The 16,510-nt window shown below is 37.5% G+C and overlaps 1 pseudogene; it reads left to right on the top strand.

Moving 5' to 3' along the window:
• Positions 1 to 7,756: 7,756 nt before the first annotated feature.
• Positions 7,757 to 8,752, top strand: LOC116565955 (annotated as a pseudogene).
• The last annotated feature ends 7,758 nt before the right edge of the window (positions 8,753 to 16,510 follow it).

The following is a 16,510-nucleotide window of genomic DNA, read 5'->3' as shown; positions in this document are numbered from 1 at the left end:
TTAATCAAGCTTATTTTTAAATTTATGGTCAATCATTATTAGCTAAATTAGGGAAGTAATATTTACATTTTTAATCTTCATATATTAAAGTTAAAGTGATCTTCAGTGACATTTTGGGAGAAGGAGAGTCAAAAACAATCCATTTTTTTTCTGAAAACAGTAGTGGTAGTAAACTAAATAATGATAATAAAACTGATACTGAGAAAATGAAGACTAAAGGCTTAGTGCTTGTTTTACTCTAACGTATGATTCCTATATTGAGTCATTTTGTGGGACATAATTGATGGAGAAGTGGTAAGCTCATAGTAAGGTATTTACAGGAGATGTACTGGCTAATAAAGCAATGAAACCAGCAAACCTTAAGCAGCATTTATATATGAAAAATGAGAACATTCAAAACCAAGCAATTATGTTTAAATATAGCCACCTAAAATGCAATAATCGCTATCAAAATAAAAATCTATCTCTAAAATTAGAGTTAGCTCAGGCAACATAATGGGCATAGATATCTGACTTTCAAAGGACAGATCATCCCTATATTGTCTAATTGTTTCCAAAGCATAGAAGATGGAAAACTTTCTCCAAATTGTGTCTAAAGCATAGAAAAACATGGGAAAAAATCTGATATAATCATCTTTATTTTAAAATATAAGGCCATTTGTGCAAATGTGTAAACAAATATTTGGAAGAATATACTCCAAATGGAGGTCAATGTCATTTGGTACATGAATGAAAAAATCTTCAGTGTAAGAAAATCTAATCCAGCATTGTCTGAAAACAACAGCCAAACAGGATTTTCACAGAAGCACAAGGATAGTTCAACATCAGGAACTCCATTACTATAATTCTACAAAATTAATAGATCAGAGGAGAAAATTTTTTAATGATCTAAAAGATGGCTAAAAATTATTTTAGAAAAAGATAAATATTCAAAGTTTTAAGAAGAAAAGATACATAATTAAAACTGTACTATAATAAAAGCTTACACAATTAATTAGAGTTTCAGAGATAGAATTACATGTAAATGGAAATTTAATATACAAAATGCTAGATTCCGCAACCATGGAAAGTACTAAATTAGTTTAAAAACCATTTTGAAACAATTTCCTATCAATTTGGAAAAAAAATAAGTTAAACTTTTAATCCTATCCTATCCCCAAAAGAATTCCAGACTACTGAAAAAAAACCCTTAATATAAAAAACAAAACAATAAAAATATTGGAAAAGCACATGGAAAAACACAGAATTCACAAAAAAGAACAAAAAGAATGAAAAATTAAACTTCTATGACAAATGATATTACTAATAAATTGAAACACCTATAATAGGTCAAAAATATTTGCAACATATATAAAGGACAAAAAATAGAGGCTCAAAAACTGTAAAGAGATTTTAACAAATCAGTAAGAAGCAGACAAATCATCCAAAAGAAAACAGATGAAGGATATAAACAGGCAATTCACAGAAGAAGAAATACAAGAATATATAGAAAGCATGTGTAAAATTTCGTTTCACTTCATTATTAACCAGGGAGTTATTTTCTCTCATGAAATGAGCCAAAATTAAATTTTGAGAATGTGTACTGTTGTGAGGGTGTGGAAGAAAAAGACATTTCATGTTTCGTTGATGGGAGTGCAATCTGGAAAACCTAAACTCTGCCTTTGGAAGATAATTTGGCAATATTTATCTAATTACATGTAATAAACATTTGCTTGATCAATTACATTCTCAGAAATCTATCTTGCCAAAATACTCTCACATAATTACACAAACCTTAAACAACCTAATTGTCCAACTATTAGTCGAAACATCTTTAATAACATTAATAGTTTATCTATTTTATGGAATAATATGCAACAATTAAGAATAATCAAATATGTTATATTTACTTCTCCTAACTGATCTGTAAAACATGTTCTTATGTTAACCGGCACAATAAGGCAAGTTGCAGAACACGAGAACAGTACTACTTTTGTGGAAAAGAAAACACCTAAATACTTATATAAAGATGTGGGGGAAAAAAAGATCTAGAAAGATGCACTCCAAATTTCTCTCCAAGAAGGGGAAAGTTGGATGAGAAAGGATGAAGGAAGATTTTACTTTTCATATATTCTGCCTACTTTAGTTTGCTTATTTGAAGAATATATTTTTGGATTATTTGTATAACTTGAAGTTCTTGAACACACAGGGGAGGATAAGGTATGCAGAGCAAGCATATATGAACATTAAAAGGAGAAAAGCATCACAGCCACCTTTTGTTTGTTTGAGATGGAGTCTCGCTCTCTTGCCAGGCTGGAGTGCAGTGGCACGATCTTGGCTCACTGCAACCTCCACATCCCTGGTTCAAGCGATTCTCCTGGGACTACAAGCTGGGTAGCTGGGTAAAGTCCATGCCACCACACCCAGCTAATTGTTTGTATTTTCAATAGAGACAGGGTTTCACCATGTTGCTGAGGGCAGTCTCAACCTATTGACCTCGTGATCCACCCACCTTGGCCTCCCAAAGTGCTGGGATTACAGGCATGAGCCACCGCGCCCATCCACAGCCACCTTTTGACATGTTGCATATCGCATTGGCAGAGTTCAGATATTGGAACGCAGTAACTGGTGAACGGAAGACAGTTATTCCATTCTCGCCTCTAGTTCCTTCTTATTGGCACCAATCACATTTGTAGACTTCTTTAGAGTTTACTTTATAAAGTACTTCAATAATAATAACACTTTGTGTCTGCAAAACACAAATTAATTTCTTATTATTGTATTTGATCAGGAAAATTGAGCAAATATTATTATACACCAGTCTCCTAGGGAAGGAGGTAGGATTTGGTGGATTGTCTAAAACTGCAGAGTGAGTATAGTCTTCATCCATGCCTCTTAGTCCTACTTCCATTGCTTTCATACAACATCAGAGTGAAGTTCCTTGAATCAAAATACTGAGTTAACAGGCTTCTATATTGTGTAAGGTGAGTTGAACTTATATCTAACAGCAGGAGGATGAACAACAAATTCCTATTGAGCATTTCTACATGTAACATTGTCTGAAATTAGCAACAAAATGCCTGTTCACAGCCTCTATTAATATTCTATTGGTTTATTTTCCTGTTTCTTATCGATTTATAATATCTCTGGATACTTTACAGACCTTTATCCTTTGTCCTTTAGATATGTTGCAAATAGTTTTCTAATCTGTTACATATATTTTAATTTGAAGTCATTTGTAAGTAAAAAAGTTTTTTATTGTTCTTGTTCTTTTTTATGACATATAAAATATTTTCCAATATACTTTTCTAATTCTCTGGCAAAGCTAAGAAATCACATGACTTGCCCAATATCACATGGCTAACTAAGAGCAGAATCAAGCTCAGAACCTAGTTCTCCTGAACCCTAAGCCAGTAAGCCCTCCACCACGGTATGTCTTACCTTCCTACCACATTCCTGCCACACAGTTTACTTTATGTTTTGTATTTGAGGTATTGTGGGTACAGAATATGTGACCAGAGAGGGATGACACCTGAAGTTTTAGTTTTTTGGGATTCCTCTCAACAGCATTGAAAATATAAGAGATTGTGACAAACTTTAGCACCATGGCATAGGTACAGAGCCCATGATGAAAGGAATCCTAGGCCTGGAAAAGGCTTGGAGAAAACCAATTCCAGTGGATTTCTCTTTTACACGAAGGAATAGAAGCTTAAGGAGGTAAAGAGATTTTTTCCACGTTCACTGCCAAAGTGTCATAGATAGATGCAAAATGCTGTTCTCCTCCCATTTTCCTGTTCTGTCTCATAGATTAGATTTCACCAAGCAAAGGAATTCCAGGAAAAGCTAAGAGATGAGTGGATACTCTCTTAAAAATCTGGAAGAAAGAAAAATCCAAATTTGAAAAACTACAATAGAAGGATGAAAAAGCAAGACTACTGAGATGAAACTGGATCACAATCTCTGTTTTATAATTGGAGATTAGTTCATTTATCTGAGTTTGAATCTGTAATCTAATACTTTTTTTCTACTTATTTTACATTTATTTTTCATTACTTCTGGCTTTCTTTTGAATTAACATTTTATTATTTCATTTTCCCCTTTATTAATAAGCTTTATTTGTTATTTTACCCTTTTAAAGTGGTTAAAAGATTATGCTATGTGCTCTAGACTTATAGGAATCTAGTATAAATTAGCATTTTATCTCATTCCAAACAATGGCTCTTTCAATCTTTTTCTTATTATTTATTTTGTATTTTTGGCATGTACAAAATATCAATAGTAAGGAAGAGCCAGCATCTCACTGTGCCAGTGTAGTGGCATGATCACAGTTCACTATAGCTTCAACCTCCTGGGCTCAAACAATACTCCTGCCTCAGCCTTCCAAGTAGACGGAACCACAGGTATGCACCATCATGCCTGGCTGATTTTCGTATTTTTTGTATCGATGGGATTTTGTCATGATGCCTAGACTGGTCTTGAACTCCTGAGTTAAAGCAATCCACCCATGTCGGCCTCCCAAAATGCTGGGACTGTAGGCATGAGCCACCCTGTCCGGCCCAAACTGATGCTTTACTCTGAGCATCTCAGCATTCCTGCCCATGCCCCTTATATATAAGTGCATATATCAAGGAGAAAAATTTGCCTAGAATACCAGGTTTATCTTAATTTTCCCTTTTTATTTTTTTACAGGATCTTAAATCCACAAATACTGGCTGCCTCAGTACAAGCTTAACAAGTTGAATAACTAAGATGTTCAATTATTATTGAAAGCAGAACTCCTTTAGAAGAAATTAATGTTAGAGAAAAGCACTATTGATATTTTGTACATGCCCCAAATACAAATTTTTTTATAGTTTTATTTTTTAAATACATTTTCATGAAACTACATATGATACAATTACATTGAACACAGATGCAAATGAGTCTATGTTTAAAAAGTGAAATCTGAAAAAGCTCTGTGGATTGTACTAATGGGATCACCTGGTTTTGGCATTGTACTGTACTTATGCAAGGTGTCAATACTGAAGAAGGCAGAGTGAATGGTCCTTTAGCCAAGTTACAAAGCCAATGAAGTGGATAATTTATGTAATTCTTTGCTAGATTCTTTTTTGCTTTGATAACAATAGAAAATGTTTGCTTTTTTAATAAAATTAGAGTATTAGAGAAATTGAAACATAAGAAGACTCACTTAAGTACCATAATCCAGAAGAAACTGCAGTTAACAATAAAATGCAGCTTTATTTGACTTTTTGAGGATAGTTGTAGTTTATTGAATAATTTTAAAAGTAACATTTCCTGATTCTTTTTTTGTGTGTTTTTAATAATATGGTTTTTTTTTTAGTTTCTTTACAATAGCCTCGAGGTGTATTTTAAATTTCGAATTCTCAGAACACGACTCTTTTATTCATTTTCTTTCTAACATTTTTAAATCCCCATGTACTCAAATTCTTCCATATTTGCTAGTTATCCTTTAACAATCATTGATGATGATGATGATGATAATTATTATTATTGAGACAGAGACTCACTCTGTTGCCCAGGCTGGAGTACAGTGGCACAATCTTGGCTTACTGCAACTTCTGTCTCCCGGTTTCATGCAATTCTCGTGCTTCAGCCTCCTGAGTAGCTGGGATTACAGACGTGTGCCACCACGCCTGGCTAATGTTTGTATTTTTAGTAGAGATGAGGTTTCACTGTGTTGGCCAGGCTGGTCTCAAACTGTTGACCTCAAGTGATCCACCCACCTCAGCCTCCTCAGGTGCTGGGATTACAGGCATGAGCCGCGGCACCTAGTCATAATCATTTATTCTTAAGATGGTTTTCAACTACTATGTACAGAGGTTTAATGCTGTCACTGCTGTTTTTCAGTTAGCACAATGAAATGTATATCATGTTATGCTTTTCATGTTCCTAGTTCTGTGTGTACTCATGTCTTCTCTTATATTGTGGCCAACAGTCAGTCTATGGAAAACCCATGGGAAAGTTTGTGTCTCTCTGTGCATTTCTTGGCAACTTCCAGTGAATACATACTTATTTCAAAATTGAAACAAAATATATCTTCCAAAAATTATCAAAAGAAACAGCATCTTTCAGAACTGCCACAGTTTTAGTCAAAATGTACCCTTCAAAACATAATAGAATAACATTTTGAACAATGCATCTAGATTACATTTGCTTTACATTTAGAGTATTCTCTACACAGATAAAAGGAAGAAACAATTTTCCTTTGTCTTAAAAACTAGTCAAATTATGCCAGGGCCATAAGTAGACTATGGGCCCTTTAAGAAACATTTTTTAAAGACAAAGAGATTGGATGAAGTTCCCTGGTTTCACAGATTGGTTGTTTGCAAGCATGCAAATTCAATTGGAGTAATTTCCTTTTGCCCATTAGAGAAAAGTTACAGAGAAGCCCAGTATAATCTTCTGAATTTATGGTATCATCTGAGAAGGGATATTCTGTGACTATGAAAAGTTACAGTAGTTTGAGGCTATACGGGTGGGGCAAATGGTATGTTTACCCTTTCTTTTGTGAATCAATTCCAGATGTGCCATTAGATTCTTTGAACGCTGAAGGAGAAAATATCAGCGCTAGAGAACCCACACCAGTAATCTCATTGAACTTTCTCTTTTTACAGAAGAAGAAACTGAGGCCTAGAAAGACAGAATGCCTGCACAAGTCATACAGTCAGGTAGGAAGAGAGTTGAGTCTGGCCCCAGATTTCCTTGTGTCTGACCCAATCATATTCCAGTTATTGGTTTCTCACAGACAAAACTAATCAGTGCACAGGCAACTTTGAGATAACATTTCCTTTTGTCTCTTTACCGTCACCACATAACATTAATACTTCTTTGTGACATTTCAGTTCCTGTGCCGTGTAGATGCCTGAATAACAGAAAATAATGAAATGGGAGTTTAAGAGAGCTGAGTTAGTGAGATACCAGATAAGGTTCTAGGGTGTTTGATAAGAATAGAGGCTGGGCACAGTGGCTCATACCTGTAACCTCAGAACTTTGGGGGACCAATGTTGGCAGATTGCTTGAGCCCAGGAGCTCGAGACCAGCCTAGGCAACGTGGCAAAACCCTGTCTCTACCAAAAACACAAAAATTCTCCAAGCATGGTGACGCACACCTGTAGTCCTAAGTACTCGAGAGACCGATATGGGAGAATTGCTTGAGCCTGGGAGGGAGAGGTTGTAGTAAACTAATATCCTGCCTCTGCACTCCAGTCTAAGTGACAGAGTAAGACTCTATCTTAAAAAATGCCTTTCTTAATAGAAAAAGAGTATTGAGTATGTCTAACATGGACTTGTTAAGCAAAGTTTTTACAAAAACTAAAATATCATTGCACCATTGTATCATTCTTCAAATTTCAAATTAGACTAATTTGTCTTTTCTAAATATTAATAAGATATATCAATTCAAGATTTGTTTATTTTGGAACATTGGGGATGTTTCTTCAATCTGACTTATCTTGAATGACCACTTTACAAACAGCCATTTCTTTTTCTTTCCTCCCAGAAGTACTAGAGTCCAGCCAGAATTTTCTCACACAGCTCGGAAGGCGTGTTTCACATTTCATGAAAAACATTGCTGGAGTCTCCATCATGGTGAAATGGACAAGGATGTAGGCTGGAGGTTGTGGAGAAGGAAAAGAAGGCAAAACCCCAATATATGGGACTATAATTCACTTCAATTCAGATATATATTGCCAACTGATCCTCACTCAGGATGTAAAATACAGATTACATCTGAAAAATTCTATTATTGGTCCGTCTGAAAACCTTGGCCGAAAGTGTCGTAGACATGGCGGCGATCAGGATGGGAAAACTGACAACCGTGCCTACAGGTCTGATTTATGCATCTGTAAGTGTACATGCAACCAAAGAAGAGGAATCCAAAAAGCAGCTAGTGAAACCAGAGCAGCTCCCCATATATACGGCACCGCCGCTCCTGTCTAAATATGTTGAAGAGCAGCCTGGTCATTTACAAATGGGCTTTGCTTCTGTCCGCACTGCAACTGGTCGTTATGTTAGCTGGTGCAAGGGTGTTTATGTCTTTGTGAAAAACGGGATAATGGATACAGTACAATTTGGAAAAGATGCTTATGTCTATCTGAAGAATCCTCCTCAAGGTTTTCTTCCGAAAATGGGAGTTATTACAGTTTCAGGATTGGTGGGTTTGGTTTCAGCGAGAAAAGGTTCTAAGTTTAAGAAAATTACTTATCCTCTGGGACTGGCCACTTTAGGAGCAACTGTTTGCTACCCAGTTCAGTCGGTAATAATTGCTAAGGTAACAGGGAAAAAGATATATGCTACAAGCCAGCAAATTTCTGAAACAGTCAAATCACTGTGGACGAAAAGCAACAAAAAAGAGTCACTTCCTCAACCTAAGGAAAAAACTAAGCTAGGATCCTCTGCCGAAATACAAGTATCTGGAAAAACAACTCATGTCTTGAAACAACACTCAGTGCCTTTGCCAACAGAACTCAGCTCTGAAGCAAAGACCAAATCAGTGTCCACCTCAGGTGCTACACAGTTTATGCCCGACCCCAAGCTCATGGATCACGGGCAGCCCCACCCAGAAGATACAGACACGTACAGCACTAGAAGCTGAAGTAGACTGCATAGAGAGACTACATAGAAAACTACAAGATGTGTGAAGTTGCAAATAATGGTGAAAAAAATCATGTAATGGGTAATTGATACATAGAGTATTACCTAAAACAAATTTTCCCCTTACATCTCCAAATGTGCAATTTGATAAATTAAATAAGTGGTTAACACAGAAATTGTGAATGCAATGCAAACGATATTAAATGATTGATGAGGAGGCATAGATAGAAGTTTTAGCTTGCATTTGGTGACCTTTAAGGGCATTTATTAAAAAACAACAACAACAAATGACGACATGAACTCCAGTGAGACTAAAATCTGAAAATACATCTATGTATGTATAAAGACATACATATTTATATGTATAAACATATATTTCTGCTCTAGCTTCCCTGAATTAGTCAGTTAAATTAGAATGGTGTATGGAAAGATGTGTTTCCCTCTGTTTTTTTTTTTTTTTTTTTTTTTCATTTCCTAGAGCTGGAATAAAATATCCGTGTTTTATGGGAAAAAAAATTCTATTATTACATTGTTACATCTAAATAAGTAAATTATTAAAGTATTAATATGAAAAGCAAATATAGGAAAAATTCAATCTAAAGGCATATTTTGCAGTTCTACTTCGCTAAGAAGCAAACTACTTCTAACTCTCAGTTTCCTCACTGTTTAATGGTGACAGTAAAAGCCTAGATCTTTCTGTAGGTCAATCAAGATAATGCATGTAAAAGAGCTATTGAACAGTAAGTAGACTGTGGTGGGTTTGTTGTATTGTTCTTGTCGTTAATGGAAGCTTCTCATCTTGTACTTACAAAGTAGTTGCTTTAACACCATGGTATTTGTTAACATTCTCTCATTAATAAAATCTTCATTTCTGAACACAGCAGGGCAAAGAGAGAGAACAGCATAAGGCAATGGCCACAGCCATCCCTTAGAACACGTGTTATGCATATACAACCATTTAAGCATTCAGAATGTCCAAGAGAAATGGAATATCTGGAATTAGGTTTTAAAACAATGTGGAAGGGGGCTCAGAGTTCATAAATTTGAATTCATCTAGAATGATCCTGTTACTCTCAAAAGAAATCAACCTTTGGAGCTCACATGACATCAAGCATAAGAGGGTTTAAAAATAATACTCCAGTCAATATACATCTAGGGAATGCTGAGTGGTGTTACACAAGAAGTGCCATGGTGATTAAGGGAAAATCTGTGTTTAAAGCAGAAGCTCTGAAGAGCAATTACCTCCTTTTCAATGAAGGTCTTCATCTGCCCCATACCCAGATGCATAAAGTGAAAGCAAATACAACTGAAAGAAAGCAGTGGCTCTCAAGTTAGAGAATTTTAGCTAACAAATGAAACAGTCAAATATTTGCAAAACATATTAGAGAGAAGCTGTATCAGTCAGGTCAGAACAGGAAAGGTTATTCTGTAATAACAGCCCACAAAAATCTCAGTGTCTTTAAACACACATCTATTTCTTGTTTAGGCAAAGTTTGCTGCAGATCTGGGAATCTCTTCAAGACAGGTAGCCCCTGCTCAGCCTACCACTCAGCTTCAATCTCTCAGTCCCTCCTCCTCAACACATGCTCCCATGATCACTGCAGCAAAAGAAGAGCAAGCTGAAGGGTTCAACAATGGCAATGCAATGCTCTGGCATTTAAGTGACACACGACTTTTCTACTCACGCCTCACTGGCTAGAATTAGTCACATTGCCCCATGTGAGTATGAGGGAGTAGGCAGCAAAGTATAATCCCATCGCGTACCGGTGAGTCTCATTAAGCCTTTGCCAGAGAAGCTCATCTTCTGTAGAAAATAACTGAAACACTCTGTACATAAAGTGTAAACTTTGAGCAGCTACAGAAATAAAACTCCAGCTTCTTATTTAATAAGGGCCACAATGCGAGCACGTATCCCAACACACGATATGGAGAGAGAACATCAAGGGGCACACAGATGTTAAATGTGGTCATCCAAATTACAAAGACACCTGCAATCCTTCATAGGATCTGCCATAACTCTTACTTATTTTATGATACTCGTACATCTTCAATAAATTCTACTGAAGGGACATTGCAGAGTATTGTTTCTGTCATTCTCTAAATATCCTTTTTGTTGGTTTCATAAAGTCCAAATTAAAAAACTGTCTAGATGTTGATCTAAATATCTTGATATTTAGATAATACCTATACAGCCAGATAGCTGGACTGGAATTACAACCAAGATGCTGGTATCCAGAAACAGCAAAACAAAGTACATAGCAGCCCGTATAGAATGGTACCCATTTCATACCATCAAACCTAGTCCTTAAAATTTCAAAATGAATTAAACATTAGCAGGAAATATACCAGCACTTTTAAGCATTAGGCAAGAAAAGCTTTGTCTGATAAGTTTTCTTTCCTCCAGGGCTTACCCTGAAATAGGTGGCAATGTCATTTGCATTCTGAACACTCTGGGAACTTTTTCTTCTTGAATTTCCCTCCTGAGGCAACACTCCAAAAAGAGCTTAAGGCAGGTTGAGGTTTTGATATTTCTGTACTCTTGTGAGTGAACAAAGAAAACCAATGAAAGTGCTCAACAGTCAGCATCCACCTAGATGTGTTCATTTGTTGCCATTTTAGGAACTAGCAAGGCTACTGTTATTTACTCTTGCTATTTTTCCTGCTAATCAAAGGAACTTTTACCCAAGCTAATTTAATTAGGAGCTAAAAAGTGTAGTTTTGTAAGAAAGGATTGTCAGAATCTTTAATCTAGCTAAAATGATTGCCAAAGCCCCTTTGAATAAAGGGTCCTTCCAAGAGAGACCTCACTGGGAAAGCATTGAAGGGTTTGGGGGGGGTTATGTGTGTGTTGTTTTTTTGTTTGCTTGCATAGTACAAATGTACGAGAACACCCAAAATCAGATTCTGGCAAATTAAATCAAACAGGAGTATATGTTTTGGGGCAGGGTAAGAAAGCAAAATGTGCTTTGTAGAAAAGGTTTTAGAAGGGAAAACTGGGCATGTTTTTTTAAAAAAGAGAATTGCCTTTACTGCCCAATTTTATAACTTCTCTGGCAATCTAGAATAAAGTATTTACTCATACAAGTGTCCCTTTGTACTCAACTTTGTTACCTCTAAGAAAAATGTAATATTAATGTTATTTTTGGAAAAGGCATGCAAAGCTTTTCTAGAGAGTCTCGCAGACAGCTGGTGGGTTTTACCCGACTTATAGGTAGAAGAAATAGCAGCATAATTTATAGATTAAATTCCCTCTTGTTTGCATCCAATGCCTAAACTCTGGGCTTCATTTGATGTCTACTAAGGAAATGTAGAGAAAAGCAGCAGGCAAGCAACATTCTAGTTTTCACAAAATCTCCTATAACTAAACATTTGTTTGGGGTAGTTAACCAAACGAGAGTTAGATTAAACAGTGACCTGTAATGTTCCTCTCAACAGACAGAGACCTAGAGTGTTGTTTAATGTTTCTATACTCTTGATAGTGGTTTCCAGTAAAAGAGGAATTGGATTATCTGTTAACATTATTCCAAACATATTTAGTGAAATATAAAAACCACAGGAACTACAGACCATCACATTACATTCTTCTTCTCCACAAGTGTGTTAGTTTTGGCTGCCATCACAAAATGTTATAGATTTGATGACTTAAACAACATAAATTTATTTCTTATACTTCTGGAGACCTGAAGTCCAAGGTCAAAATGTTGGCAGGTTGGTGTGTGGCGAGGGCTCTCTCTTTGAACTACAGACAGCCATCTTCATATGGCACAGGAAGAGTGAACTCCAGTTTCTTTCTCTTCTTTTAAGGGCACTAAATCCCATCATGGGGACCCCACCCCCATTACTTTAAAAACTATTCACCTCCCAAAGGCAGCACCTCCAAGGACCATCACATTGCGGGTTGGGGTTTCAACATATGAATTTGCAGGAGACACAAATATTCAGTCAATAACCAGAGATCTTCACTGTTAATATATTTCTCTGTGATAAACAGAAGAGATTTAATGGCTCTAAAGCTGCCTGATGCTCAAGAGTTGTTATTAGAGTAGTTCTCCAACATCATTTTTGTGAAATTCCATATCATTTGCAAGGTTTTTAATTTAACTTTGCCAGAAATTTGTATTATAGTTTGCATTTTATCAAGACATAAATGTGAAATATGCTGGTGTTGAATAACGTTTAGATGGAGGCAGATTTTACATGTGCTGAGCATTGCCACTGTTTATTTTGTTGTTTGTTTGTTTGCTGTTTTCCCTTTCCATTTCCCTATACAACTTCTAATTTCAGGAAGCTAATTAATACATTCTTATACAATGAGAATTTTCTGTATAAACATATACACACTGTCACTGCAGTATTAAATTTTTTAATTTACAAATTTTAAAAAGACAAACCACCTCACTAGGTCTGCTGAGTCTAGAATAGTAGGCCTCTGTTCTGATTCTATCCTCGGCTATCTCCTTTGTCATCTTGAGAGGAAGGACTGTCCTGTGAGTGACCCTGTCTGCATCAGCATCTCATATTGGACTCATCCTTTCTCGAAATCAGAGCTATCAAGCAACTGCAGAGTTCTCAGCCTTCCCACTGCAGCCGTGGCAGCTTCCTCAACATGATTTCTATTTGCTAGATTATAAAGCCACATTATGCCGGATCTTCCAAAGGTGTTGCTTCTTCTGGGGTAAAAGTGTTCTCTTAGTTCTCTCTGCAAAATGTCCCTTCCTACGCTGCTGTGGAGTATGAGATTAATAAATCTCTCAGGAGTTAGGTGGGAAAAGACTACTTTCAGGCTGACAGCTTACAGGAAGACACCCTCACTACTCAGAATTCCTTTCCCCAGAGTCTTTTCCTGACTGACTCCCTCTATCAGATATCCCCAGAAGCAGCTGGAACTAACCCTTCTCTGCTCACTGCCTTGTTGAAGATTTCCTTTTTAACTCTTGCATGTCCAGGGATGTTAGCTTTGCACCAAATATAATGGCCAAAATCGTGAGCTAGCAAGAACCTTGCCTATAGTAAGTCTACTACCAGCAAAGGGAGGCCTCATTGCTCTTCCTTCATGCAGAAGATGTATATATCATGACCAGAATAGCATGGCATGGGTTGCTCTTGTTGGTTTATAGTTTCCATTTTCAAAGCATATTCAGTTATGTTGTATGCAAGGTAAAAAGATTCCCAAGCCATAGCAAACCAATGAATAGATTAAGTCTTTATAGACATTTATAGGTGGATTCAAATTTGAGTCCTCTCACCTACTAGGCTTGTGAATATGGCAATTATTTAATATTTTTGAGCCTCAGTTACTGCATCTCTAAATTGGGGTAACAATGTCTTCCTTCCAGAGCCTCTAAGAGGATTAGAAAGTTTATACATAATGCACTTAGCATAGACCTTGGCAATAAATAGGTCTTTAATAATTGGTAACTATTCTAAATATCAACTTATATGTTACAAGGCAAAAACAATTTTTATAACAGTAAAAACCTTAAAATTGTAACTAGAATTTTATAATCCAAGAGTGTAAATGGGTCTCTCAGTCCAGAATCCTGCTATAGTTTTTTGAAGACAGGCTTGAAAACAGTTATTTAATACCTTACCGATCTCTGCCCAATAAAGACACCATCCAATGAGCTACAGCAACAGAAACTCCTTAAACCTTGGAACTTTTTGGGCTTCACACATTTCCCACTGAATCAACTTCCTCACTTAGGCCTATGGGTGAATACTTAAAAGAGATTAGTGTCTCACCTCAGGAGGCCTATGACAACCAGTGAACAAATAACCCAATGACTCTTCACTCAGCACCCACCAACCCCTCCCACTTGCAAAATGTGAAAACACAAAACAGAAAAAACAATTTTCCCCTCAAGAATTCCTGTTTGATATACTGCCTTGACCTGCACCTAACAGTTCAAATCACGAAAATAAGAATCTTTTATGGTTACTGGGAAAATTCATAGTTTATCATATTCTGTCGGCTGGGGAGGAAGAAAAGACTTGGCCAGGTTCCTGAGGGAAAGATAGCCTGTCATATTTGCTGAAATTTATGTATGTAAAAGCACTCAGGATGATACTGTTGTGCAAGATGTCCCCCTCCTGCTCAGAGCTCCATCCATGCAAGGCAAATAGGAGGGGCTTCCAAAACTGCCCAGAGCTGAAGGTAAAGGAGGAACCAGAATGGGGGTGGAGGCAGGGGCAGGAGAGAAGACACTCGACTGCCATCATTTAAACCTCTTGATTATTTAAACTTCTGCAGAATAATGATCGCTTATTTGAAGGAAATACATCTGTTCCTTTCCCTCCCCACCCCCATGTGGTTTTCGAATCCCGAGGTAATTATGTTTTGACAAAAATTTATTGGGACATCTGTTTTTTCCCTTAGATCTGCAGGTCACTGTGCGACTCTAACAGCAGCCCAGCGGAGAGCTGCGCTGGAGAAACCCAGCACAATGGCTGGCCAGGTCCAGGGCATGCACGCTGAGCAGGGGTTCAGTCGGAGACAGAAAGGGCAGGCCCTTGGTGCCACCAGCCCACATCTTCTCATGTGTCACTTTGTTTGGTTCACCGCAAGGGCCCAGCATGCGATTCTGGCCAGGAGGGTGAAGGGCTCCAGGATATGGCAGAGGAGGGGAGGGAGGGGGGCTGGCTGGTAACAGGCTGGCAGTGTGCATCCAGATCCAGGCATTTCCTAAGTTGGCATCCAATATAAAAATAATTCATGGAGGGAAGGGGATGGGGGTGTAATGCACAGGCCATATGTTTGAAACCCCTGCCCATAATGGCTGGCTGCGGTTACCAGCGTCTGGTGCCACCAACTATATTAAATTGTGGTACCCTACGGAGGCACAGAAATCAGAAAGACTTCTCTTCCTCCCAGCATTTGTTAAAATGTGGACCAACCTAGGAACTCTACCCATACATAAAACTCTTTAAAAAAAAAATAATAATGTAACTTCACTTTAGTCTACTCATTTTGGTGATAAAGCCACCCAAACTTCCTAAGTTCTCTTTTTTCACAAATCACAGCTCCCTCAGGAAATGTCTGCATCAGAATTCCACAGGGAACACCTTTTATCCAGGTTTGAACACTTGTAAGAACATCTGTTTTCTGAGGTGTCCAGCCCAATACCTGGACCTGATGTTTGAAAAGGTATCTGCGTGATTTGTCTTTGTGCCAAATAAAACTTTGAAACATTCTGAGATGTTTCTGCCTTTAGGAATTTAATTGGGAATTTCAATAATTAAAGTTCCATCTCTCTTTCCTCTGGCTTACTGATTAAAAACAAATAAATAAAAGAAGTTGTGACCCAGGTATTTCATCCTCATAAAGATGCCAAGCAACAGTCAACTAGTTTCTTTCTCCCAAAGAGTATCAAATGATCATTTCAATGGTTACATATAAATATCTACCTCTCAGTCAGGTGTTGTGGCTCACAACTGTAATCCCAGCACTTTGGGAGGCCGAGGTGGGCTGACCACCTGAGGTCGGCAGTCCCAGACTAGCCTGACCAACATGGAGAAAGCACATCTCTACTAAAAATACAAAAATTAGCCAGGCGTGCTGGTGCATGCCTGTAATCCCAGCTCTTCGGGAACTGAGGCAGGAGAATCGCTTCAACCTGGGAGGCAGAGGTTGCAGTGAGCCAAGATCGCCCCATTGCACTCCAGCCTGGGCAACAAGAGCAAAACTCTGCCTCAAATAAATAAATAAATAAATAAATAGGCTGGCATGGTGGCTCACACCTGTAAACCTAGCATTTTGGGAGGTTGAGGCAGGCGGATCACCTGAGGTCAGGAGTTTGAGACCAACATGGCCAACATGGTGAAACTCCGTCCCTACTAAAAATACAAAAATTAGCCGGGCAGAGTGGTGGGTGCCTATTATCCCAGGTACTTGGGAGGCTGAGGCGAGAGAGTCACTTAA

This window comes from Sapajus apella, unplaced genomic scaffold (genome assembly GCF_009761245.1).
Source record: "Sapajus apella isolate SASKATOON/1434 unplaced genomic scaffold, GSC_monkey_1.0 scaffold42, whole genome shotgun sequence".
NCBI classification, from domain to species: Eukaryota; Metazoa; Chordata; class Mammalia; order Primates; family Cebidae; genus Sapajus; species Sapajus apella.
The sequence above is the reverse complement of the archived record's forward strand: the minus strand, read 5'-3'. Positions and strand labels throughout refer to the sequence as shown.